Raw genomic sequence first — 27800 nt, 5'->3', positions numbered from 1 at the left:
CCCCAAGCCACACTGGGCCTCCCCTGACCTCAGCACAGTGTTCTACGGGAATCTTCCAAACCAGCCACTGTGGAGTGGGCAGGAGCTCATTTACCACTGATCCAATAGTCTGTGTGTGTACAGTACCCCCCCCAACCCCACCCAAGGGAAAACATCCTCTCTACCTGCTCTCCAAAGACCCAAGTTCAGGGGATCACAGCCCTCTTCACTACATCTCCCCACAGAGAGGAGGCTGCATGCCTGCAAAGACCACCCAAGCCAGCATTGTGACATCGTACAGGACTTGTTACTGCTTCCTTGTTAGATAGTTACACTTCTTCCCGTCCCTCCCAGACGCGGTGTCTACAAAGACATTCAGACATCTCTGTGATTCTGATTGAAAGGAGGGTGAAGCTATGGCTCGGCGTCCCCACTTCTAGAAAGCTCGCCTTCTGAAATTTTAGCGGGAGTGCACAGGGACTGATCCGTCTACAAGGACGTTCCCCGCAGCATCATTGTTGAATTGCACACAAACTTGGGAGCGCACATGCGAGAGCCAGAATTCCGCTCTGTGGCTTCCTAACCAAGCCACTTGAGCGAGCTACTTTAACCTCTCCGAGCTTCAAACGTCCTCATGTAGCGTAGGAGGTAAATGTAACTTCTACCTTAGTGGGTTATTGTAAGGAGTAATGAGTTAGTAATACAAAGCTTTCAGAACAGTTCTGACACACCCGTAAATATCCACCAGTCGTGCTATTGTTACTAACATTACTATTCCTGGTTGAAACATTCTAAAGGTTTATCAAAAGGAGACCAGATAAACTATGTTTTTACAGTGGGATAACAGGCAGCTGTAAGAAAAATGAAGTGGAGCTACATGGACATACTTGAAAAAACATCCACAATATGCCACTCACTAAGTATAAAAAATTATAAATTATATGGGCACCTGGGTGGCTCAGTGGGTTATGCCTCTGCCTTTGGCTCGGGTCATGATCTCAGGGTCCTGGGATCGAGCCCCGCATCGGGCTCTCTGCTTGGTGGGGAGCCTGCTTCCCCCTCTCTCTCTGCCTGCCTCTCTGCCTGCTTGTGATCTCTGTCAAATAAATAAATAAAATCTTTTTAAAAAATTACAAATGATAAATGTATCCTCTATAATCCTACTTAGATTTTTTTAAGGTTCCATAGGTATGTGTATATAAATGTACATATAATTATGTTTGTGTGTCTATAGAACCAAAGAGAAAGGGTTTCACTTTTTGACATCTACATTTCTACTTTCTTTACATTTTTACAACTATATATTATTTTGTTACTTAAAATATATACATAAACGTGTAGATGTGTGTTTGTATACATGTATGTATGTGCGTGTTTCTTTCAAGCAGGAAAACACAGACCCAACAAGCTTTTTCAAACTAAAGAGAGTCCACCAGGAACCAGGGTTGGCAAATCAGGCTAAGAACACACAGGGCTCTTCCCTGCCCTGAAATAATAAATCTCCAACCCTAGAGCCGGCACAAGAAGAAATGCAACCAGGCAGCAGTGTTTGAGATGTAGCATTGCTAGAGGATAAAAGGCAAATATATACCAAACCATAGACCCTAACTCCTGGCAAGTTTTTTTTCCCGCAGCCATTACAAATTCTGCAAAAAATACTTCTCTATTGATATAATTTGGGGGACCCCTTTTCAGGGCTGTCCTTGAGAGTTCCTGTCTAAAGCTCTCCTTGCCCAGAGGATGACAAAATTGTAATTAGGAGATTGGGGAAAAGATACAATCATAGAGGGCGTGATGCATCATTGATCGGAGAAGGTGTTCAGAAAGCAAGTTCACCACAAAATACTGCATGATCTCACTAGCATGTGGAACCTAAAATAGTCAGATTCTTAGAAGCAGAGAGCAGGATGATTGCCAGGGGCTGCGGTTGGGAGGGGGAGTGGGAAGGTGTTGGTCAAAGGCTACAAAGTTTCGATCATGCAAGATGAATAATCTCTGGACAGCTAATGCAGGGCACCTGACATAGTTAACAAGCCTGTATTATATGCTGTAAAGTGCTAAGAGGATGGATTTTCAATTAAATCGAAACACACACACACACACACACACACACACACAGTAGCTAGGTAGAAGTAATGAATATGTTAATTAGCTTGGTTGTGATTATGTAGACATGAGTACTTCTATCAAAACATCAAACTGTACCTCTTAAATATATACACTTTTTATATGTCAGTATCTCAAGGAAAGAAGGAAGGATGGAAGGAAGGGAGGAGGGAGGGAGGGAGGGAGGGAGGGAAAAAGGGAGGGAGGATGGATCTTTTCAAGTGTCACCAATATGGCCAGTCCTTGTCAGATTAATTATTGGAGAAGCAGAGTTATTACCCATCCACTCCTCCGATTATCTATCTAGCTATATTTACCACTCATTTGTCTTATTTCCAGCACTGTGGCACATAGAGGTATCACAGGGACAAGACAGATGTGATTTCTGCCCCCAAGGAGCTGGCACATCTAACATACATGAAGCAATTAGGGAACCAAACATTAACACCTTTAAAAATGTCCATCCCAGAATTCCCCACCTAGCAGTCAAGCTCGGGAAATAATCCAGAGACCAGGAAGGAGACCAATGTGCAAGTAGGTTCGTCACAAGCGTGATTTATCAAGGCAACATGCCAGAAGGAACCTAAAAGCCCATCGCAAGGGAAGTGACTGAGTAAATGAGGAAAGCCATACTGTGTGTGTGACCTCGAGCAGTCAACAGCACCATGACTTCAACAAACATTGAGGATCATGAGAAAATGCTTACGACATGGTGGGGAAGAAGCAGACATCAAAACTCTATTTAAACTATCCCAAATCTGTTTAAAATATATACACATAAGCACAAAATACGTACTATACTATACATACTATATATTGACTTTCATGATACAGACACACGTTTCCTCCAGAATGTATCCTATGAGTTGGGTAGGATTTGGAGGAAACACAGAGGGGGGGCAGAAATGATTTTGAAGAATTAGCCTCATCTAAAGAAAAGTTTTAGCTACTGCCGCCACCAAGGGGCAATTTGTATTTTGACAATGTCAAGCTATGCAGAAGCTCCATCCCATATGAAATTTAAATTAGTTTTTCTGTTGGTTTATTTCCCCTCTCCAAACCAGGAATTGCAATTCTAGGTGAATCTGACCATGAAATAATTGGCAACAAGGAAACATCTGCCTTGAGCAGCATGATCGCCACCCTTCAGTGGAGCAAAGTGGGCGCCCAGCCGACCAGACTTGGGAAGAGGTGGGGCCAAATTTCACCTTCTGACAAAATTCAGGGGAACCCCAGGGCAATGTTTAAATTCTGACTTATTTATAAATGTGGAAAAGGAAATTAAAATTATGCAGAGTTTAATATGCCCTGTTTTCATTGTGCATCAGTTCATTTTTTTTAGCATTTATGTCAATATTTTATACAACTCAAAATTGATTTACAAGAAATTTAAAGCTGTGCCTCCTCTCTTGTTTATTGTGGCCAAAGCCTGCATTTTATCTGAAATAACAGTGTGAGGTTTACAATCCTGCCCCACCATAACTCAAGCAAAATGCAGTACAAATTCTGTCTGAGAGCTTATATAGGAAGCCGTAAACATCAGCGGCCAGGGCCTCATTTTGTCCTCGAACCAGGTTGCAACAAAATATGATATCCGAATTTAGGAGTATTTTATAAAGCCATGGACTGTGTGCTGAGAAATACACCCATGGCCTGAGAAGCTACCACCCGTCCCTCTGATCCCCAGACATCATATAGTGGCCCCATTCTTTTTCCTATTGGCAGGTAGACCATGTGGCCCGAACTAAGGAGCCCCTATTCATTCTGCTGGCTTCCGAGAGAACTATTCACCACCCCATCCGGAGGAGGCGGGCCCTGAGAGCATGAAATGAGGGAGTCTTAGGAGGCCCAGATGAACAGCACTTTCATCACTGTGCTCCTTATGAGCCAGAAAGAGAGTCAAGCTCATCGAGAACACAAGGTGTGCGGGAGGGATGCTATGCAGCTTGGGTGGGGAACCTTCCAGAATGAAGCAATCCACAGGGCACAGGGCATGGAGAGGGGAACCCTGGCGGAGTTCACTAACATCGCCAGCCCAGCGTAGTAGCTAGTTACCAATCTTGTGGCTACCGGTCACCCACCAAAGGGTAACGGCCTGGACATTTCTGCAGCTGAATCTCTTTTTCTAATTCCCACAAGAAAAGCCAGGCCTGCACAACCAGGTGTAGGAGGCTGTCTTTCTAGGGGGCCAGGTGGCCAAAGTCTTTGAAAAACACCAGCAAGACACATTCCTCACTGATCTGTGGAAGTGTGGCCCTAACACCTGGTAATTCTCAATCCCGGCTGTGCAGGAGATACACAGGGTAGGAAACATAAGAATCATCCCTGGTGGGTATGAATCAAATCATACCCACCAGTTTGATTTAGATGACCTCAGGCGGGGCTGATTGTCTCTGTGTTCCCTAGATGACTCCACTGAACAGCAATGATACCACAGAGAAGATAGGAGCTGCTTTGTGTCTACCCAAAAATCAAGTCGTCCATTGCCTTGGGGGGGCAAGTGTTGGGTCATATGCAACAAGTTCATTAAGGATTAGCTAGGACTATAAATTACAGCAAGAGGAAAACATAAAATATAGAGACGTCACCACTTACATAATCCTTGCAACGTACCAACTTACAGGGAGTGACCCTTCGTCTTCCCAATCGTTTGGTTAGGAGGATTTGATTATTCTCCCCAGCCGTAGATGGGGAAACTGAGGCATGGAGGGATGGTTCTATGACCTGCCTAAGATCACACAGCCAGTAAGCAGCAGAGGTGGGATTCCGTGCAAGCTGGCCAGCTCCGGGCAGAGCTCGGGGTCCCAGCCACCACGTTCTGCTGCCACAGGAAAGCTCGGCAAGCAACATCTACCCCGGGAGAGCTCGAGCCATGACTCAGAGGAACTGCCAATGTGCCTCTGAACTGGCCAGCTCTCAAAGCACAAGATGAGATCACCAGTTGGACGCTGTCCATAAGATGAAAGCCAGAAGCAAAGCTTTTCCTGGCTCTGAGAGAGATTCCTCTGTGGGGTGCTCCTGAAGGGATCCTGCAGGGTAGCACAGCACCTTACAAAAAAAAAAAAAAAATTCTACCCTTTTCATCTCCCTCCATGAACAGGCTTCCTTCCCAGACCAGCTGAGGGCTTAGAAAGAGGTAGAGGGCACGACGCTGGAGATTATATCCTCAGGCAAAAGCTGGGGGTACAAATATTCTACAGAGTCAAAGACCAACGCACAATATTTAATAGAGAAGGGAGGGTATCAATCTTTTCACTCATGATGTGCACCACTCCCTTTATGCCTAGAAAGCCCTCCCCATGTCCCAAGATCAAATACATGCTCATGGATGCTTTCACCTAGTTTTCTGGGGTGGGGGCATGCAGACACATGTGTGGGTCCACATTTTTACACTGATATTGAGGAATCTTCGACAATTAAAAATTATATATATTTCAGATGCACACTTTGATGATTCGATACACAGATAGACATATTGCAATGAAATCATCTCTGCAGTCAAGCTAACTCATCTCAGTGGGTGATGGGTATGTGAATGAGCTTGAATTCTTTTTTCCTTTTTTCTTTTTTTGGTAGCGAGATTATAGATATCCCCTCTTTTCGGATTTCAGGTACCACATTTAAGTCCTGAATCCACCTGCCATCTCTAGGTGCATGATGTGAAGGGAGACTCTGACAGCAGTAGCGTACACCAGATACACTGAATCAGCCAGTGGTAGTATTTTCTTTGACTTCACAGTTTAGCGGGAGAGGGGGGTTGTGGGAAAACTTGGGGATGAAACCTTTAAAAAGGTAACCTGAGTTCAAATGAGGCCACAGGGCGGGGCCTAATCCAGCACGAGGGGTGTCTTCATAAGGACAGGGTCGTGTGCAGGCGCCCATGCATGTGGGGACACAGGAGAAGCTGTCTACCATGCGAGCAGAGAAGCCTCAGAAGAAATCAACCTGTGGACACCAGGATCTTGGGCATCTGGCCTGCAGAGTTGTGAGGAAATAAACTCCTGTTGCTGAAGCCACTCGGTTTGTGGTTCTTTTGTTAAGGAGGTCCTGGAAGCTCACACCGGGTTACTATTTTAAATCAAATTTCTATTAGCTGGACTTCCCTACGTTTTGCCTTCCATGTTAACTGTAGAATCATTTTGTCAGCTCCCATGCCAGAACTCAAGCCAACTCTTACCTGGAGGCAAGGTTCCTGCATATGGGGGTTATGAATCCCTTTCAAATTTCTGATATATTTTTCTATGTGTTTTCAAATCTTGTAGAATGAACATGTTGTGCTTACTCAAGCTAAGGGAAATATTGACATTTTTCCCTTAGAAAGAAAGATACAGAATTTGATTTCAAGTGGTAGACTGAACACATTTCCCCACATCTCCACAGAAGCCCCACAGAAATAAAAACATAAAAGTACAAAGGAGGAATAAACCTATTATCTAGAGAAATGAAGGAAGGCCATCTGAAGAAAAAGTATTTCAACAAGTTTCTGGAAGACAAGTGAATGAGAATGCACTGAGGGCAAGACAGCAGACGGATCCTTGGGCTAGAACATTCTGTGAGTGCTGCAGAGGGGCTCTGGGCTACTCTGCCCACCGGGACCCAGACTCAATGTTGGCACACACAGCAAGGATGGGGGGAGGGCTGAAAAACAGGGGAGTAACTAAACTCTGTAGATGGGACGCCCGTTCCAGGCAGATCTCCTCCCACCAACCCCTCCCTGAGAAAAGGCAGAATACTTATCTCCAGTCAAAACTCAACCCTTCTCTGAGGAGACTGCATTAACCCTCGAGATAAATGTCAGTCATCCAAGTGTGGTGGGTGCTGGTGCTCTCATCCTGAGAGGGGATGTAAGCGGGACAGCCGCCGGGCAACAACGGGAACCAAAGTTACATATGGAGAAAGTCACGCGGGAAGTCAGAAGGAGCTAACCACAACACGAGATAAACGAATAAACAAAATAAAATAAGCTCCTACTTGCCTAAGCCCCTGGGGCCAGAGATTTCTGTCACTCGCAGCCAAATACAATGTGAACTGCTAAGAAAACAGAGTAGGAAGGGGTGTACATGAGCTTAGTCCTCCTCTCTTTAGAAAGTATTGCTGTCTAAATGCATTACTTGTGTTAACGCAAGGCATAAATGTGGAGTAGTATGCACAGTGACTGAAATAATCAGCAGTAGAACTGGAAGCAGAAATGGCAGGCCATGGCTGGCTTTGGGGAGGGAGATCAAAGACACAGAGGGATGGAAGACTAGTGCCTCTCTTTGGAAGTTATGCCGTATCATTTTATTTTTCCCATATGCACTCAGGGCTGTGACAATGAGCAGGCTTTGTCTGCTCAAATCTGACACTAGCCAAGCAGGGGAGGGCAGCATTGAACAGTGTTGGAAGTTGGAGCAGGGGAGCGAGGGGAGAGCAGCTTTAGTCTAGACAATGAGGCATCACATCTGTGGGAGAGATGGCTACCTGTCAAAAAAAAAAAAAGAAAAGAAAAGAGAGGCCCTTCTCTCCATAGCATTACATGTAGCTGCTTGGCCAGGAATTTTCCCAGCCTCTTCTACATCCAGGGGCCATGGCACGAGTTCTGGCCAATGAAATATAGGTATTGCATATTACCGTGAAGCCAAAATTGTTATCTTTCACCTTCCAGCAGGGAAAAGAGGAGGAGTCTGAGGCCCCAGGTGGTGACGGAGCTATGAGCTGGAAGGAGCCTGGGCCCCTGCATCTCCACCTGGAGGAGAGCCTGCCGAGCGTGAACTCCCACACTGGATGTGAGCGAGGAACCACCCAGTGTGCTAAGCCACTGCGACGTTTGTCAGTGACGGCCACTAGCAACACTGCACCAAGACCACGTTGTCTGAGCTAACAACTGCAACAGCTGTGAGCCTGCCCTGACAAAAACATAGAACAAATCACACACCTCTTCCTTCATGGAAACAGGCTTTTGTTCGCGCGAAGGAGAAAGATGTTCAGAGGAACGGAGTGAGGGGCTGTAAAACCAATGTGAGAGATTTCCGTGGGCACCAGATGTAGAAAGAGCATTATTAAACGGATTACATAGATCTTAGTGACAGTAATTTTGACCTCCTATAGGCACCGTCAGCTGTTAAGCAGTAGGAAATGTTGATGACCTTGTTCTGATTTCCATTTATATTTATTCTAAATTGGACACCTCCGAGATTGTTTAAATAAAAAAGGGAAATTCACTAAGTGATGCTGACAGCTCAGCCCCTGTCTGCGGGGGAGGCCGCGGAGGCTCACTAGAGGCGAAGGGACAGCTGGGCTAGGCCCTCAGGCCTGCCAACGGCTCAACTGATGTACCCAGACAAGTCACTTCATCTCTCTGAGATTCAATTTCCTTCTCTGTCAAATGGGGTGTCACCCCCTGCCACCCTCCCTGCCACCGTGAGGGCAACTCAGCATGTGACTTATCACTGTATAACTCCATTTACAGGAGTGTCACGTGGGGAGTCCATTTGCTTTGGACTTCTCACTTGTTCAGACCTGACTTCCCTATATCCAGTCATTGTTGATATCCAACATGATTCTTGGGGGCGCCTGGGTGGTTCAGTCAGTGAAGCATCTGACTCTTGATTTCAGCTCTGGTCACGATCGCAGGGTCGTGAGATCGAGCCCCTCTTCTGGGTCGGCAGTGAGTGCTTGAGATTTTCTCTTCCTCTCCCTCTGCCCCCTCCCCTGGTCTCCTTCGCATGCGCTCTCTCTCTCTCTCACATTAAAAAAAAAAAAAAGGGGAAAAAAGTGATTCTTTCAGGTCACAGAGAACCATACCAAGTCTAAACAAAATCAGAATTTAATGGCAGTCCGAGCTGAGAAGTCCAAGAGTGGGCTAGCCTCAGGCCTGGCTAGATTCCGCATCTAACCAGTGTCATCAATAGGGGTTTTCACAGATGTCTTCAGCTAGAGAGTGGGTGAACACAAGGTACATCCACTGAATGGAATAGTACTCAACAAGGAAGGAGATCAAAGGATGGATGCACGTGGATACATTTTAAATACATTCTGCTGAATGAAAGAAGGCAACCACAAAAAGCTACCTACCGTATGATTCCACTTATGTGAGGTTCTAGAAAAACCTCGACTAGAAGGATGGAGAATAGGTCATAGACTGCTAGGAGTTACAGGCTGGGGAGGTCTGACTACAGAAAAAAAAAATTTTTTTTAAGGACTGGGGTGAGGGTAACGGAACAGTCTTGGATCCTGGCTGTGGTGGCACTTACGCAAAGCTCTGCAGGTGTCAAAAACTCAGAGAACTATATGCCCAAAAGAGCCAATTATACTGAAAGTAAGTTTTAAAAGTTGTTTTTTAAGATGCATTTTTATCTGTCGCTCTGCTCCCTTCCATGGAGCTGGTTTCATTCTCAGTATGCACGGCACAGCATCAACAGCATCACTGGGCCTCCCGTCTTCCTTCCTTCCCATCCAACAAGACCACACTGCAAGGAGGAAGCCCACAGGGCATCTCCCTGGCCCTCACGGGTCACACGCCCAGCCCCAAATCAATCACTGCGGCCGGTTCTGATTGGCTCACCCAAAGTCCTGTCTCTCTCCCCAGGAGCCTGCAGGTAGATGAGCTCCAGGGGGAGTATAACATGGTGGTGCAGGGGGACCCCCCCAAAAACATCATCGGGGCACCATTTTGACAAGGACGAGGATATTCTTTGTACGAAGCATCACAAAAATCCACTCGGTTATCCAAACGGAACTATTTCCTCCAGATGAAGGCTAATTTCTTTACAGCTAGTACCACTCTCAACAATGTCGATGTTAAAAAAAAATCAGGAGTACATCTGCGGTCACAAACCACACATTTCAGCAATCATGCAGAACGAATGAGTTTAACCTTTAGACTTTGACATACTCCGTCTGAGTTGTCTCACTTGGGTCATCTGAACCCAGGACCCGCACAAAATCAACATCCACGGCAGGGCTGAAACGTTTACTTTAGAATACTGGGCCTTGGAGGTGAGCTCAGCAGGCAGGGACGAGACTACTAGACACCGGGCCCCAAGCTCAGAAGGGCCCGTGGCTGTTTCAATGCTCTGCGGTCACACTCCACGCCTCTGAAACTCTCGGGAGCTTGTCTTTGAACTTGAGCTTCGTAAGTGCAGAAGCATGGGACCAGGAAGCAGACACACAAGCTTGCTCGCCCTACGCTCCTCTGCTGTCCCTTGCTGCTCTGTCTGCACACTGTCTGCCGTGGCCCCGGAGCCCAGCATTCCGGAGGACCTGAGACCCAGGGGAGGTCAGTGAGAGCGGAAGCAAGCTCGGACCAGCGCAGTGATCAGCGATGCACAGGCAGCAGCGACTGCAAAGCCCTACAGTGTGCCAGTCAAGCGCAGACATAGCTGAGGTAGTTCTGGGCACAATTTTCACGGTGGTGGGAAGAACAGAAAGCATGTGCACGTATGAGCTAGGAAATACGACTGGTGTCGTTTTGAGGATTCTGCATGTGGGTTAATTGCTCTTCTGTTTGCATTTACAACTGGTATTGTGCAATCAAAAAATGAGTGGTACACCAATTTAACAGCATGGAAGATAAAAATCCTATGACCACCTCAACAGATGAACAAAAAGCATTGAACAAATGCAGTGAAACACCACTAACCTGGGCTAGCTCGGGTCAGTCCAAAATCATTTGTGGAATACCTTCCCTTCTCTTTCTTATTTTTTTCAATGCAGCCTACTCTTTGCAAACATGCAAAGTACCTAAAGGAAGGGAAACACATGTCTGGTCTTTGTGACTGGTCCCTAGAAAATCTGCTTTAATGAATTTTTAAGATTGTTTTTTAAGGTGGGGGTGCATGGGAGGCTCAGTCAGCTGAGCATCCGACTCTTGATTTGGGCTCAGGTGATGATCTCAGGGTCATGAGATCGAGCCCAACAAAGGGCTGATTCTCTCTCTCTCCCTACGTCCCAACCCCCCAGCACGTGCACACACTCACTCTGTCTCAAAAAAAATAAATAAATAAAAACAATGTAAGTACTTTTGTAAGGGTTAAGAGTTTAAACAGCATGATCTCAGGGTCCTTGAACATCTCTCCCACAGTCCTATGGACTGTCTGATTGCTTGACAACCCCATTTCACCTACTATAAAAAAACATAATAATTAAAAAAAAAAAAAACCTTAAGCCCATTTCCTGTCTGCATCAATTTCTCACAACAATCAAGCAAGTAAAGGAGCCTGGGGTTGCAGGGAGTACAGCGCAGTGATGAAAAGACACGCAGAGGGCGAGGCCTGCCTTTGAGGAACTTAATATTTTCCTTAAGAACGGAAGACAAATCTACATTTAAAACACTGGTAACAATAAAAATAAAACATGTGTCGTTAACTTGCCGGACACAGGTTATATGTGTTGACGAATCCTAGAGGAGGAACAGATCAATATTGGTTGTGAAATTATCTCAAGTTTCCCGTTAGTAGTATCCAGTGAATGAACTAGTGGTAGAAATAACAGTAATAACGAGAAGGTCTGCTGTGCCCACAAGGGCCAGGATGCTTCATGGGTATTAGCTCTTTACACCTTTAATCTTTACCTGAGTCTGTGAGATAGGGTAGTAGTCTCATATTGTTTTATTTTTAATATAATTCAATAATTTCGTAGTGTTGTTTCCATTTTATAAGTCAGAAAGGGAAGCACAGAGAGGTCAAGAAACATGCCTAAGGACCCACAGCACGAAGACGGTGGAGTCTAAGCTCTGCTCACCGCCTTCCCTGCAGGCTCCTGGAACCCGTAGTACTTCTGATGGTTTCCTCTGTTTGGCTGCAGGGAGGCAAAGGTCTCCTTTTTCCCAAAGCAAATAAAGGCTCCATTATTGCTTTTGACTGGTAATACGGCCCAAAAGTCTGCTGGGCAAAACCCATAAAGAACGCAAGGGAAGGAATGGAAGCTTCCTCCCCACACTGGCCCCTGGGGTTGGGGGGAGGCCACTATGCAAGGAGCCTCTGTCATAGGTAAACCTGCTTCTCAACAAGGGCTCTGGGGGCATCCCAGTGGGGACAAAACAAAAACAAACAGCTCTCAGGTCCTCGTTCCTCAGGTTTAACTCAGTGTCGGGCAGTCAGCCTGGGAAGGGAGGGACACAGGGGTCTGCACTCCAGGAGGCGGAGGCGGGGGCGGGGGAGGGGGTCACCGCGGGGTGCCTGCCCCCAACCCAGCAGCCCCCTGACCTGGTCCCCTGCTCCCCTCTGCTCTGCCTGTGCGGGACAGGGGCCTCGTGTGCGGCAACACTGCCACCTAGTGGCGGAGGTTGTCGCAGCTGTGTGACAGCAGGTGGTCGGATCCCTGGTTCCAGAGCCAAAATCCAGGCTTGGGGCGATTTGGGGAAGTGCGCCAAGGCACACAGCCGCTTTCCGACAGAATGCCCTTTAAACAACCACGATGACTCCACATCACGGGACTCCTGGTGGCAAGTCACAGAACACCCAGCGCAGTTTCAGGAAGAAGCGTGTCCGTTCCTCCAGGAGGCCCTCCACCACTGAGTCCTGGGAGGAGGTGGGCGTGCACCCCAGAGAGGGGACCAGGCGACCTTGCCCGCACCCATGGCCTGCCAACTGCCAGCAATCCTGCTCCTTTCCCCCTGAGGAATTACAAAGAGCAGGGGAAATAGTTTGGGCCCAGATTGGTGGCATCCTTCCAGGGAAATCTGGCGGTTTATATGAAAAGGTCTTTCCTTCCTTTATTTCCTATGCATTCGGTCCAGGAGGAAATCCCCTCCCTCTGGGGCCACGCTGCCCCCTCCCTACCTCTTCTCAAAGACCAACAGAGCAGGCAACCATGACTGGAACATCAGGCCACCTCCGGGCCAGCAGGTTACCATGGCGAGGAACACGGGAAAGAGTTTTGTGGTTCTCAGAAGGGCTGGGTCAGGCACACCCATCTGGCTGCTGTAACAATACCAGATGGGGTGGTTTAAACAACAGACAACTACCTTCTCTCACTCTTGGGGGCTGAGGGGTCCAAGGTCGAGGTGCTGGCCAATTCGGCATCCACTGAGTGGCCACTTCCTTGCTTGGAGACGCCAGCTTCTCCCTGGGTCCTCACATGGTGGACAAAGGAAGCTCTGGTGTCTCATCCACACCTTATAAGGGCACTGATCCCATTATGGGGGTCCTACCCTCATGACCTCATCTAACCCTCCTCACCCCCAAAGGCCCCACCTCCTCAGAGCATCACACTGGGGGTCAGGGCTTCAATTTACAAATTCTGGGAGGAACATAACACAAGTGCCTGCCGTCATTCACACATCAGGTGCTCGCCGAGGGGTCAGGTGCACAGTGGACCAACACAGCCTTGCCCTGGCCAGCTCAGCCTCACCGGGGCATGAGTATAAACAAGGCATTCCATAAAGAAAAGCAACGGTGTGACAGCGGGTGCAGAGGAGGGACACTAATGCCATTTGATGGAATAGAGAAAGATGGGGCCTACAGACAAGGTTGGATGGTGTCTGCCAAAATGCCCGCCCACCCACAACCTCAAGGTGACCTTAATTGGAAACAGGGTCTTTGCAGATGAAATTAGGTCATGTTGGATTAAATCCAATAATCGGCATATTTTCAAGAGAGAGGGGAGGGATTATCACAGATACAGAGAAGATGCCGTGTGAATATGGAGGCAGAAACCAGACTGATAACGTCCACGAGCCAAGGAATGCTGGGGCCCCCAGGAGCTGGAACAGAGGCATGCAATGAGCTCTATCTCGGTGCCTCCAACAGGAATGAACCCTGCCAGCACCATGAGTTTGGAATTCTGGCCTCCAGAACTGTGGGACAGTACGTTCGGGTTATTTTAAGCCCCTCCGTTTGTGGTTGTTTGTTCCAACAGCCCCAGGAATCGAACACAGCGCCCAAAGGACAAATGAATTAACCAGGCCAAAGGGTGGGAAAGAGGGTTCTGGGCAGAGAAAAACAGCAGGGGCAAAGGGCAGGCGTGGTGGAACACGGAGGCCTGCCAAGGGCCACGAGGGGCAGTGAGGCTGCAGCAGGTGTCGGGGGAGAGGGAGAAAGAGCTCCAAAGTAGACTGGAGAGGAAGAAGGGTCCAGGCCATAGAGGGCCAGCTGGAGGCCCCACGATCCCACAGGCAAAGGGAAGCCACTGAAATGCTTACGTCCTGGCAACATGGCACCATTTGATGCAATTCGGCAAACCCTCACCCTAGAATGATGGAGAATGGACTGGAAGCAGGAATGACTGGGATAAAAATGGATTCAAAGGTCCTGGTCATAGAGGGTGGCAACCTTGTTATATAAATGAGCCAAAGATGGCCCCCTGAAAATTGGCCCTCTACTTCAAAGATCGCTGGTGTCAAACTCAATTTTCTATACATCCAATTGCTTTAAATAGAGCCCAAATCAGCATATTTTTAGCCACTTGGAGCCTGCTTGCTTTGCTCTCCCCATGAAACGGCAACAACATCTCCCCAGGAATAAGAAAAGCCCTGAGCTACAAGACATCCCCCGGTCACTACTGTCCTGTGGAGCCCCCTGACCTGGAGGCTCCCACCGAGGGCTGGCACAAGCCCCCTGCCAGGTTCCCACCCCCCCACCCCCCGGAGTGCTTGTCCACTCTTTCCAACTGGGCAGGGGCCTCTGCTTCTGGAAAAGTCCTCTGGTGGGGATTCCCCGAACATGCACCTGTCCCGAGTGCTGCCCGATAAAGTTCATGGTCGTTGCCATCCCGTGGTCAGCTATTTCTGTCTGATCAGCTCTGACATACCCAAACTCACCACCATCTAAGAGTCAGGGTGTTGCTGGCTTGGGGCAGGGGCGAGGCTGGGCCAGTCACAGAGAGGGAAGAAGGTGCAGGGAAGCTGCCGAGCTCTGCTTGGGATACAGTGATTTTGAGACCTGTGGGAGCCCCCATGCCCCTGAGGACATGAGGGAGAGGCTGAAGCTCAGGACAGAGCTCTGAGCACAGAAGTGGGGGCGTCATCAGAGCGAGGTGGGAACTGGAGTCATTGGAAGAAAGGGAGAGGGGACTGCAGGGCGGGAAGAGGAACCCAGGAGGAGAGACCCCACCGTGCACAGGCCTGGCAGGAGCCCCAGAGGCTGCAAGAAGGCTTAGAGGGACATCCCGGGATGGGGGCCAGTAGCATAGTCAGAGGGACCGTACAGTGCCAGGCGGGCTCTGGGAGGAGGGGGCTCTCCCTGAGAAGCCGCTCTGGAGACCTGGGGGAGGGGAGCAGTTTCAGCGGAGAGCAGCTGGCTAGAGACACAGTTGTGGTTACAAGGGCCAGCAGAACACCAGGAAGGGAAGCACAGGGAACAGAGAGCTCTTTCCAGAACTAAGGCTGTAAAGAGAGGGTCTGAAGAGGAGTTAGAGGGTCTAGACTCAAACCCCTCCCGCTCACTCCAGCTCATTCCCTTCTGATGTCCCTCATGGAGACCGAAGTGGTGTCCTTCCTGGACCTTCCACTGAGCATCCTCTGTAGGATCTGGGGCAGAGTCTAAGGCCCCAAATCTTTGGCTATCCTCCAACCTCCCAATCCCTAACTCCAGCCACCCCCTTCAAACAGCATCAAGCTGATGTTTACCACTCAGGTTGCTATGACAACGGAATGTCAGAGTGTGCTCCATTTTGAGCTCATACTGTCTTTACTGAAAACAGGTCAATGAGGAGGGCAGGTAGCTTTTCCAGCATTATCTGAAATACTGACATAGAGAATGCTGAGCCCAAGACAAACCACTCAAGGAAAGAGTAATTCTTCTCCCCCAAAATAATGAACAGATCTCAAATCAATTCTTCTGAAGGTCAAAGGCACACACAGAGACCAAGTGCCAGACCCTTAGGAGTCTTGTTCTTATTATCAGGTATTTGTTCGTTGTCTTCCCAACATCTATGTCTCTTCTACCTTTAGGGGAAACTTGAGTTATTTGGTCATCGATGGTCATATAACCCAATGCAGCATATTAAGGAAGATCGGAACATTCTGACGTTTGCAGAGGCTCCCGATAGAGCCCTCCCCTGGTCTTACGGACAGTGTGATGAGAGCCCAGAACTGCCAAAGGACGTCACCACACTGAGCGGGGCCCAGAGCTAAAGGGGCCACGGGCTGGAGCCAACACCCGGGAAAGCAAGCCAGAAGCCAGCGAGATCCAGGTCCTTAGAGACAGAGTCTGAGCTGGGATAGAGCCTCCAGCTCCTGTATGGGGAATCCTTGTACACACGTGACTCACTCCATGAGGTGCTTCAAAAAAGAGCCCATGACAGCCTGGGAGGCTCCGTGGCTTGTGTATAGAGAGAAACTCCCACCCAGAAGACAGGAAGCCAAAAGTGGCAAGGTCCTTATGAAACAGTCAAGGTCAAGGGGCAAAATACTGGCAGTGAACCCCTCTTTGGGGTGCTCAGCCAGCTTCAGATCAGGTAAGAGAGGTCCCATGTTTCTGAAATTCTTTGCAAAAATGTCAAATCCCTGATCAATGACTTTCAAATGCCACAATCTGTGCATTCAAATAACAATTCTTTGAATGCTTAATGAATAAATACATTGACGAACAGATTACTTTGTAATCATTTCTCCAATGTTGCCACTTCTTCCAAAAACAGTCAGACCCAAACCAAGCCGATCTGTGCCGGAAAAATTGCTCCAGTTTCCATAAAGCAGGTGCTTTTAACGTCGTCCCACCCGTGCCTGGTTTAAGATGCTTCTCACAAAGTCCTTCATTCTAAGGTGCATCAAAAAATGCTCATGTTTTGATCAGAACTCTAAAGGCTTCTTGTCGGCTGGTGTGTTGTGCCTTTCTCTGGGTTTCAAGTTTGTGTGTTTTTACCTAACCTGTATGTTGCCAGGACGTGAAAGACGTAAGGAACTGGCAGGTGTGTTCTGAGAAATAGTTTGCATTCCTGATTCGATTTGCCAACACTGTAAATATGATAGGCTTGACATCTTCCTTCTCTCATGACCAGCTGTTCCGTGGAAAGGACCCCACACATGCTCTCTGTCTTGCATATCAGGCAGAAAATTTTCTATGCTGATGAACCCAGTAGAGTTTTGACTGAATCCTATTGAAGCTGGGATTGTGTTTTTTCCCCTGAAATTAGGAGATCCCACTTTTTACTTTTTCCCACATCTTTACTTTTGACAAAAGTCCGAAAGACCAGACTTTAGAGTCTGGTATGGCTAAGAGGACACAATGTCGTTCATCACCGGAAGGAATACAATGGATAATTTGGCAAAACCCATCCAAAATTAGTCTGCACATACCCCTGGACCGAGTAACTCCACTTCTCAGAATTTATCCTACTCATATAACTGCACACAGGTAAAATGATAGGCGTACATTCTTCTCGGAGGCGGGCACACCAGCTAAAGGTTTACATCGTTTCTGTGACTGCCTGAGCACATTCTGTGAGCTGGGGCACCTGCCTGGCTCAGTCAGTTTAGTGTCTGGCTCTTGGCTTTGGCTCAGGCCATGATGTCAGCATTGTGGGATCGAGCCCTACATGGGGTTCCATGCTCAGCATAAAGTCTGCTTGAGAGCCTCTCCTTCTCCCTCTACCCCTTCCCTCGCTCTCTAAAAAAAATCTTCACTTTCCTACGTTTGCTCATTCCATATTCCCAACAACCTATGAAGCAGGCATTGCTACCTGGAACCAAGCCAGGTGTCCCTCAGTGGAGGAGTGACCACATCAGTCGAGTGCCACCAAATGATGGAAAGGGAAATGACAGCACCTGATAGCCACAGCTCCTTATGTTCGAGAAAGATCTCCAACTTGGACCCGGTGTTACGTGAAAAACAACAAGGTACAAAGCAGTATTGGTGGTCTGCTTCTATTTGAGAGGGAAAAGCAAACTGTATATGGCATTTATTTTGCATATAGAAAAATATAATGATGTTTTTCTGTGTATGAAGAATCTGCACACCTAAGGGGTGGAGGAGGAAAACTAATCCTAGGGGCTGACTGCACGAAAGGAAAATGGATTGCTGGAAGGTAGGGCAGGATTCTTTTTATTTTTTTAAGATTTTCTTTATTTATTGGAGAGAGAGAGAGCAAGAGCAGGGTGGGGGAGGGGCAGAGGGAGAAGCAGACCCCCCCCCTCTGAGCAGGGAGCCCGATGCAGGGCTCGATCTCAGGACCCTGAGATCATGACCTGAGCCGAAGGCAGACGCTTAACTGACTGAACCACCCAGGTGCCCCATGGCTTTTTTTATTATAACCATGATAATCACTTTTTTCTCACATTAGAATCATTTTTAGAATGTATTTTGTCTCCAAAGATATGAACAGTTTTATCGAGGCACACATTGCCTACCCTAAAATGCACCCATTTTAAGTGTACAATCCGATGTGAATTTACACGGTTGTGCAACCGTCCCTGCCATCCACTTTTAGAATGCTTTCATTACCCCAAAAAGTCCCCTGTGCTTGTTGGCAGGCAATCCCCACTCCCACCCACAGCCCCAAGCAACTACCGATCCGCAGTCTGTCTCTCTAGTTTTGCCTGTTCTAGAAACGCGCGCACATATGTAGTCAGACGGTCCGTAGACTTCTGTGTCTGGCTTCTGCACTCGGTATCATTATCTGAGAGTCAACCCCATCACTGATGTAGGAGCACCTCATTCTTCTTTATCCCACTGTCTAGACTTGCCACGGCGCGTTCATGAACTCACTAGTTGGCGAACGAGTGGACTGTTTCCCGTTTGGGGCGATGGCGAATAACGCTGTGATGAACCTTTATGAACAGTCTTTTCTTTTAGGTAGAGAACTAAGGTTGGAATAGCTGGGTGGTCAGGTAGTGTATGTTTCACTTTCTAACAAACTGCCACACTGTTTCCCAAAGCTACTGCCTGTGCTACACTTCCTCCAACAATGTAAGCCAGTCCAGTTTCTCCCTACCAGCACCGACACTTGGTATCATTAACCTTTTTTTTTTTTAATTATTTTTCCACCACCATTCTGTTGGTTGTGCAATTGTACCTCACTATGGTTTTAATTTGTATTTCCCTAATGACTAATCATGTTGGAGGTATTTTCTGCCATCAAAAAATTAACTTAAGGGGCGCCTGGGTGGCTCAGTCCTTAAGTGTCTGCCTTCAGCTCAGGTCATGATCCCAGGGTCCTGGGTTCAAACTCCTGGGGTTCCCTGCTGGGCGGGAAGCCTGCTTCTCCCTCTGTCACCCTTCCACCTGTGTTCCCTCTCTCGTTGTGTCTCTCTCTGTCAAATCAATAAAATCTTTAAAAAAAAAATTAAAAGTTTGAACTGAAACTAACATCCAGAAACTGAGAAATCTGGGGCCCCTGGCTGGATCAATATAGGTAGAGCATATGAGTCTTGATCTTGGGGTTGTGAGTTCAAGCCCCATGTTGGATGTAGAGATTACTTAAAAATAAATTTTTTTTTTAAAGAAATTGAGAAATCTCACATAAAAGTCGGGAGCTCTGATTTCTCTCCCCCCAAATCAGAAAATTTGGACAATAGTGGGTCCACATCCCATGCAGCTCCAACACCTCTTTTCCAGAACTCCTGGGTCCTAACTCTCCTGACTTAGGGGGCAATCCCATGCATACAATGTTTATGAGTCACAACCTTACTGGGGTCTGGAGCAGCACCCTTTAATCAAACACAACAGTGGTTCTCAAGTCAAAGATATGAACATCTATCCTTAGTGGAATAAAGTTATAAATGAGTTCAAGTATGTTCTACACCTACATGAGTCCGCTGAAAATTTACCCAAAACATTTCAGTCTTCGGAGCATTCAGGATTTTGGAATTGCAAATAAGAACTGATGGGTCCGGAACCCACCCTGTCTCCAGAAGGGGCATGCCTTCCAATCCCTGGGTCCCCACACAGCCTGACCTCCAGAGGGGTCTTCATGTGTCCTACTGCGTCACGCTGTGTTACGTGAGCAGAGTGACTCATGACCGCACATCTGTTTCCATTCAGTCGGTCAAAGATGCTGAAATCTGCTCAGCTCCTCCCATCAGGGCACCCCTGAACTTAAAGACAGGAAGGAGAACACACCAAGCTCTTGACAGAGCAAACACACCTGTCCCCTTCCTGGCTGAGCTCACCCTGGCAATCCCAGTCGGACCTCCTCACATCCTAAGCAGTGCCACAGGCAGCTCCACACGCTAATAAAAGCTGACTGTTTCAAAACCTACTGGCAAATCTTATTAAAGTAATCCCCCTCCCTGAACCCAGATTATTACAGCCACCTTTATGGTAGAATAAAAATTAATTTTCTCAGCTATAATAAGAACGATAAGAATGAATCACTTGGGAGCAAATAAAGATTACAATTAGCTCAACAGAATAAATCTAAATTTAACACAGGCCAGCAATTTCTCTGCTCCTATTTCCTCTCTGGTGCCTGTATGAATGAGGCCTCGGGTTAGACTCCCTCACCGGCTGGGCCGTTGTTGATACGGTTCCAGCATGGGGCTCCCAGAGGAAGGCCAGGACCCAGGTTCTAGAGGCTGAGTTCGGGACTCAGGCACATTGAAGGGAGGCTGGGTCCTTGTCCAAAACAATGAACCGTGTTGCCCAAGACCAGTAGCTCCCCTCTGGCCAACTGTGGACACGTGGGATTATGTAGCCCCTCAGCATCCATCCCACATCCGGTAACTGCATTCTTCTCCTGCTTTGGGAACTACCTCCTCCCTGCTCCATACTTCAGGGAGAGGAAATTTCACTCTCTTGGTATTTGACCCAAGCCTGACCAATCAGAGACCCAGTGCAAGCCAACGATCACAAGGTGCAGGGCTTCTGTTTTAAATATTTGGCAAGAACCCCTTCTTCCTTCTGGGCCTGAGAGCCCAACTCATGCCCATAGGATGCACAGAATAAAGTCCATCCCCAGAAGAAATCCAAGGCAAGGAGAGATATTAGGTCCTGGTAATACTATGTGAACGGCTGAATCAAGCCATACCTGAAGCTTTACCTCTCTGGCTTCTCAACTATATGAGCCAGTGCATTCCTATTGTCCCTGCTTAATGGTTTCTGTATCTCAAAACCAAAAATGTCCTTACTGATACAATCACTTCTCAGCACTTCATAGTAAAATGAGCCCACCATTAAACTGGGCTCTCTGTGATAATAAAGGGGGCCTCTGTGCATCCTCAGAGGGTTGGCACAAATGGGATTTCACCTACCACCACACAGTACCCAGAGATCCAGGTCCCAGGCAAACAAGAAAGCAAGAGGGTGGTCCAGGAACTGTGGCTGTCCAATTGAGACTGTGGGTGTGCATTCACGGTTCCCCAGACAGTAAGCCCAGCTTCGCACAGGATGGGGGTCCTTGCTCTCCCCCCAGGAGGGAGCCCACACTTCCTGGATGTGAGCTGCTGGCATTCTCAGTTTTGACAAACAAGTGGCACTCCAAAGCCATTCTGCCTGGTACCAAACAGCCTGACAGCACCCTACTAACGAGGAAACCTTCTCTGGCCAGCCCTGTGAAAACGTAGGGAGCGTGGGCAGCATCCCTCCACGTGATGCAAACCCCACACCTTGTGACAGCCAGGACCCCACATCTCCCTCCACAGGACACATTCCTCCGGGCCTCTCGGGCCCAGGCTGCTCCAGTGGATAGCAAACCTGCCCTCCAGCCCCTTCTTGCTTTGAACAAAGCTCCCGCGCTCAGGGTCCAGCCTCTCCACCTTTGGAGAGAAAGCGCACCCATGGGCAGATGCGGACAGGCTGCCCCAGCACTCAGCACCAAAGAGGAAGGAGGGCAGCCCAGCCCCACCCTGAGGGGAACCACAGGGCCAGTGCTGTCCTGGCTGGAGGAGAGGTTAGTCCGAGGTTACCATTAGCTGTGGGATTGGTCATGGGTCAGGTTGTGGCCAAGAGAAAACAAGCAGTATGTGTGACCAGAACAGAAGACTTGGACGCAGTATGATTCAGAACCAACTGGCCCTCATGGGGCTTTGAACTTGAGACAGTAGCCTCTTTAACAAGGGAAGTGTTAGGAACTAGGAAAACAGTGGTCTCTGTTGGGGGGAGCCCCTCTACTTCCCCCTTTCCTTCCCTTCACCGTCCCTCTCGCTTCATGGTTGAAAGCACAGTGAGTCACCTTTACGAACAGCACCTGCCATGTGCTGCTGTCCCCATGTGCACAGCTGAGCCCCGCACTCTGCATGCGCCACCGACCTCACCCACCCGCATCAACCCCACGAGGTTCAGTTACAGGAACTAAATGCTCCCTGGCTGACAGATGAGGAAACCGACTCCACAGAGGAGTGGGCTATTGTCTAAGGACCCGATTCCCTAAGCTGTGTGCCTCTCGGACTACCTAGAAAACCAAGTCACTGATGGTCTCTGGGGAAGGAGATCCTGGAGCGTCAGCGCTGGGGAGGAAGTCAAGAGTGCCCAGTCCAGTCCCATTTTAACTCTCTAACCTTTTGTTTAGGCAAAATAGTCTTAAATGTATTATTATATGATAGTTAAGATTTACAAAAGGGTTTGACGCAATGAATGCATGTGTATCACCACCTGATTGAAGAAATAGGTCACCTGAATATAGCTGAAGGCCTCTACACCGCTCCCAACCACATCCCCTGCTTGACCCCAGAAGCCACCTTCTCCCTGAACGTGGAGTTCACTGGGGCTATGTCTGTTTTTACTTTGATTACAGAATATAATGTCTACTGGGGAGCCTGGGTGGCTCAGTCGGTTAAGCATCTGCCTTCAGCTCAGGTCATGATCCCAGGGTCCTGGGATCGAGTCCCACATCAGGCTCCCTGCTCAGTGGGGAGCCTACTTCTCCCTCTGCCTCTGCCCGCCTCTCTCTCTCATGAATAAATAAAATCCTTAAAAACAAAAGAATGTAATGTCTACTTGCACTACAAGAGGTTGTACCACATCTAGAGCTTTTAAACTTCGTGTAAATAACATCAAATTCTACTTTTCTACCATTTGCACTTTCCACACAACAATCTATTCGTGAAGTTCACATCTACTGATGCTTGTTGCTGTCACCCACTCACTCCGCTACTACACACTATCCCATTGTATGGAAATGCCATATGGAGCCATTCTCCTGCTGGATACTTAAGTTGTTTCCAAGTTTCTGTGACGACATACACTGTTTTAAGAAACAATTCTTGTATGTGTCTCCTTGTTTACCTTTGCATTTCCACTTCCTAGAAGTGGTGCTTCTGGGTTGTTTAAGGAAAGATCAACTTCCTCACAGGGAAAGCCAATGAAGAGAACCACTAAGAGCTCTCTAGATCAGGCAGGGCCGACCTGGGGGCCGTGTGGTCATGGCCACGCACCACACTCAGCAGACACAGAAGGTGAAGGCTCCCCAGCAGGAGAGTCGATAGATAAGAACCACCCACCTCAGAAATGGCAGAACTGGGACCAAAACCCAATGTCCTGCTCTCAGCCCAAAAAGGGCAGGGGCAAGGACTGAGAGAGAACATGCACTTTGTTCCACCTAGCTGGTAAGCCTCAAGAGTGCTTTTGCACTTCTACGACTCTCAGGAGGAGGAGAAGGTAGGGAGCCTGCTTCTGTGCAGGTACGTGCAAGGCCATAAAACGTTCCAGAAGAATCTGAGGGTCAGCATTTAATATTTACCTGGTGCTCACTCTGCCAGATGCCATGCCAAGCACGGGACACGTATTAACCCTGACTCATCCTCCCTACAACTGGAGGTACCATGGCCAGCTCCTATTTGTGAGAAAACGCAGGCCCAGAGAGGTGAAGTCACTTGCTCAAGGCCACACAGCTGGCAGGAGCGGAGCCAGAATTCGAAACCAGGCAGGTGCAGGTTGCACTCTTGGCTTCTACTGGCCTCTGTGAGATGTGATTTGAGAGCCTCGTCTGGGACTCACCCTTGAAAAAACACCAGCCCAAGCAGCAGCAGGCCGGGCAGGCCAACCAGAGTGAAGCAAATGGGGAGAAATGAGGAGGGTGCTGGTGGAGGCTAGGCCAACTATACCCCTTGCAAATACAGCGCCCACCCACGCCGCCTCCCCCCACGTCACTTCTCTCCCCTGCTCTGCAGACCTCCGGACCAGCATCAGAGCCAAGGAGAGCCACTTTGCACAAAGAAGGTTCTCAGTTCATTTTGATTCTAATCTAATGAAAAGAACAGGCAGGAGACCTAGTCATTAGCACCAAAGAAAGAAAAGTTCATCCCAACTCCTAACCCCTCGGACTTAGCTGAAAAATGACAACAGCCTCTGGCAATCTTTCTAATTTGGACTGGAAGAAAAGATCTTTGTGCCTCTCTTACAAGGGTTCGTGACCTCACTGTTCCCAGCATTGAGAATTTGCTGGCTCAGGCGCCCGCGGGAAGAACCTGAACCCGCCCCACCCCACCCCACCCCACCACACTGGGAGCCTGTGTGTAGGAGCTGCCAACCCAGTTCAGAGCAAGACACCCCCAGGAAGTGCAGGCAGCCCAGCCCACCTGGGCCCTGGTCCTCCCCACCCAACCCAGGGCAGAAGGCAGGGTCTCCACTGGACCTGCGTCCCAAGGAGGAAGGAGGGGAGCCTATCCTTGGCTGTCTAAGGTGGGCAGCAGACGTCAGCAAGGTCTCCAGTTCCGGTGTTGCCATTACCTCGGATTCCTGTCCAAAGAGCTGTGTCCCCAGAAAGCAAGCCCCCAGTCCTGCTTTCAGACGCCGGCATGGCACGTCGAGGCTGGTTCACAAAGGCCTGGAGGCCAGGCATCGGAGTGAGACTTGCAGAGGAACAGAAGAACCAAATCCCCTCCACAGGTTCGCCCCCAGTTTCCTGCGCACCATCACACACGAGCTCCCACACTGCCTAGGCAGGTGCTGGAGGAGGAGACAGAGACAAGAACAGATGCACAGGGCTTGGGGGGTAAGACTCCCACGTCACCAGCATTTACTGAAAATCCATCATATGCCTGGAGACAGGGATGCTGGGAGACACCCCGGCAGCCAGCACCTCTCTTGGTGACCCAGAGCACCCACGGCACGATGAACAGGGACTAGTGCAAGGGCAAACACAGGAGCCCTTATTAAAAAATGAACAGTTTCAAGACGATGACAACAGAGCATTAAACAAAGCACAGGCCCCTCCCAAGTGTGGCAACCACAGGACTGCGCACGTCCCACATCCATGAGGCCAGCCCAGGCTTCATAGGGCAGGAAAATACTTCGAACCAGCGGAAGAAGGTGGAGAGAAGGGGGGTACAGAAAGGCAGGAAAGCCAAGAAAAAAGGAAAAGGAGAAAAGAAATGGGCGGGCGCATGCAACTTGAGATCTGGGAGTTGGTTACGCTCGCCTAGACAGAGAGTGCGATAGTCATAAATGTCAGTGCGCTGAGCCTCGCTGTTGTGAGCGATTTACACGTATTAACTCGTGGGCTCGCTGGCACAGCGCTCTGAGGTAGATCTCTGTACCGTCTCTGCTTTCCAGGTGAGGAAACCAGGGCACAGGAAGGACAGGCAGCCTGTCCAACCTTCGGAATCTGGCACGTCGCCCAGCCAGGACCGGCGCGCTGGCGGTGGGAGCCCAAGCGCACACGGCAGGTGTGAGAGAGAAACCGCACCCAGAGTCGCTCTGCTCCATTCTAGACGCTTCTGAATAAACACAGGACACGGCAGTGGCCCACGTGGCAGAGGTGTGGGCAGTGGCCGCCAGGGGAGGCAGAAGGTCGAAAGGAAGCGGTCTCCATCGGTCTCAGGTCTGTGCCTCAGGGACGACCCATTCCAGACACGGAACTGCGTGATGCCGGATGATGGAACCGTGGAATCCACACGGTCTGAGAGCGGGCTACCTCGCCTCTGAATCCACACCTGAGTCTTGACAGATATCTGCGAGATGCAGCCTGCGAGAACAGCTCTCAGGGAAAGTGCATTTCAGACATTTTTTTGGGCGGCTGCCCCGAGTGCAATGCAACCGTCCAGACACATTAGCTGGGCTGTTCATCAGCCCAGCAGGCCCCGGGAGCAGAGGCCAATCTCTCCAGAGATGGTGGCGGTCAGCCTGGGGCTCTCCCCCTGGTGCTGAAACTGCTACCCGCGGACTCCGGGGGGCCACCCCAGGAACAGATCTGGCTCCAGCCAAGCTTTCACTCTGAACGTGGGTTTAGTGCCAGCCTTTAAAAACAGAGCTCAAATCCAAGCTTCTTGGAGAAATGGTTGGTTCCACGTCTGGAGCAGGAAATGTACCAGATGAACCTGGACTAGCTCGTGCCAGGAAACTGGAAGGCACTCCAAAACTGACAGGGACGTGTCAAAGGGACACGTGAGCCAGGCTGGAGGCGTACTTGCTGGCCAAAGCTGCAAATCCGGGGTGATTTACAGCATCTAAGCAGTAAATGACTCAACAGATGAAACACAACAAGTACGTTAAAACCCATGGGTTTGTAGCGATACTCAGAAACAAAAACAGGGAGTGGCCACGAGGCTGGCCTGCAGGGCTCTCTTGAAAACCTGACGGATCTAGTAGCATCAAACCTGCATTATCCTGGGACCCCAGCTGGCTGGTGCCAGGCTGTCTCTTCCAGATGGGTCCCCAACACTCCCTATTGCCTGACCTAGGACAGAGTGCCAGGGGCCCTTTTGTTTCCATCTAAGTACCTACTTCATCCTTTGTCATCCTTTACGACCTTTGCCTGTCGCTTTAGTCTGAAATGTCCTTCCAATCTGGCACGTCCCGCATCTGGCAGTCCTTGGAAGGCAGATCTGGCCCGAACAGTGAAAGGAGACACTACTCCAGCTTCGCTAAGCTGCTTCTCACAAAGCCCCGGGCTAGGAAGGAAACATCACGCTGCTAAAAAATAAAGATGCGTCCATTCTTCATCCAATCTCCAGCCCTCGCCACCTGCCCTCTGACCTGCCACTCTCTGCCCTATTTGTTTGGGGTCTGGAGCAGATGGGTGGCATGATTTGACTCACATTTTAAAAGCTCCTGGGTAAGGACAGACAGGAAAGAGCCCAGCATGAAAGCAAGAAGACATGAAGAGGGAGGTTCCAGACAGGTCGTGATGGGGCCGGGATGGGGTAGGGGAGAAGCCACGGTCAGACCCCAGAGGTCTGATGTCACAGTATGGCCTGACTCACTGCAACCTGGGCAGACTGGAAGGATGGACTCACCTCAGAGATGCCACGTGTGTCCTGTGACGATAAAACTGTCATGTCTATTTCATTGAAATCCCAATTAACTTGGATTTTGAACCAACATTCCTAGGTGACAGCTGCGTCCCCTCCTAACCCAAGGTTCGTACGGTCTCTCCTCTACAGCGGTGGCCCAGGTCCCCTAGGACTGATGCACAGAGATGCCACACAGGGCAAACGCTAAGAGCCGGGAGCATTCTCGTGTGAGAACTTTCCGTTCAAAGAGCCACTGGCCACAAACACCAACACATGGCACCTTTGAGGCGCAATTATGTCCAAGAAAATGTGAATATGTCTTATCCCATTGTTCCAAAATAGCCCAGAAGGACGAGTGAGGGAGCAGGAAAAATTCCGCCCTGAAAGGTCTTTTATTGAAGGGTTTGGAAGCCCTGGAAACAGGTGAAGATAATTGAACAGTCTCAGACACAGAACTCAGTGATGGGCTGCCTGACATGACATCATATTTCATTTTTATAATTGCTCAGCCCATGCCTTGAGTCAAGGAGACATCCTAAGACCATTTCTCAAATCAACAAGCCCATTAGCAGACGGACAGGAGGTGCCCTTCGGAAGCTCTCAGAGCCCCGCGCCTTTCTGTTTGGTAAGAGCCGGAACCTCTGAGCATGCGGGTGCAGGGGGGCAGGCGGGCGGGGAGAAAAAAAGG

At 49.0% G+C, this 27800-nt stretch overlaps 1 protein-coding gene across 2 annotated transcripts in view; it reads right to left on the bottom strand.

The window, feature by feature from the left end:
- The window catches only part of TMEM132B (transmembrane protein 132B), a 343041-nt gene that overhangs the window by 203590 nt on the left and 111651 nt on the right, over positions 1-27800 (bottom strand). The window lies entirely within an intron of this gene.

Source organism: Lontra canadensis, unplaced genomic scaffold (assembly GCF_010015895.1).
Source record: "Lontra canadensis isolate GAN:19392208 unplaced genomic scaffold, GSC_riverotter_1.0 scaffold58, whole genome shotgun sequence".
In the NCBI taxonomy this organism is placed as follows: Eukaryota; Metazoa; Chordata; class Mammalia; order Carnivora; family Mustelidae; genus Lontra; species Lontra canadensis.
This window is presented reverse-complemented; position numbering and strand designations above follow the sequence as displayed.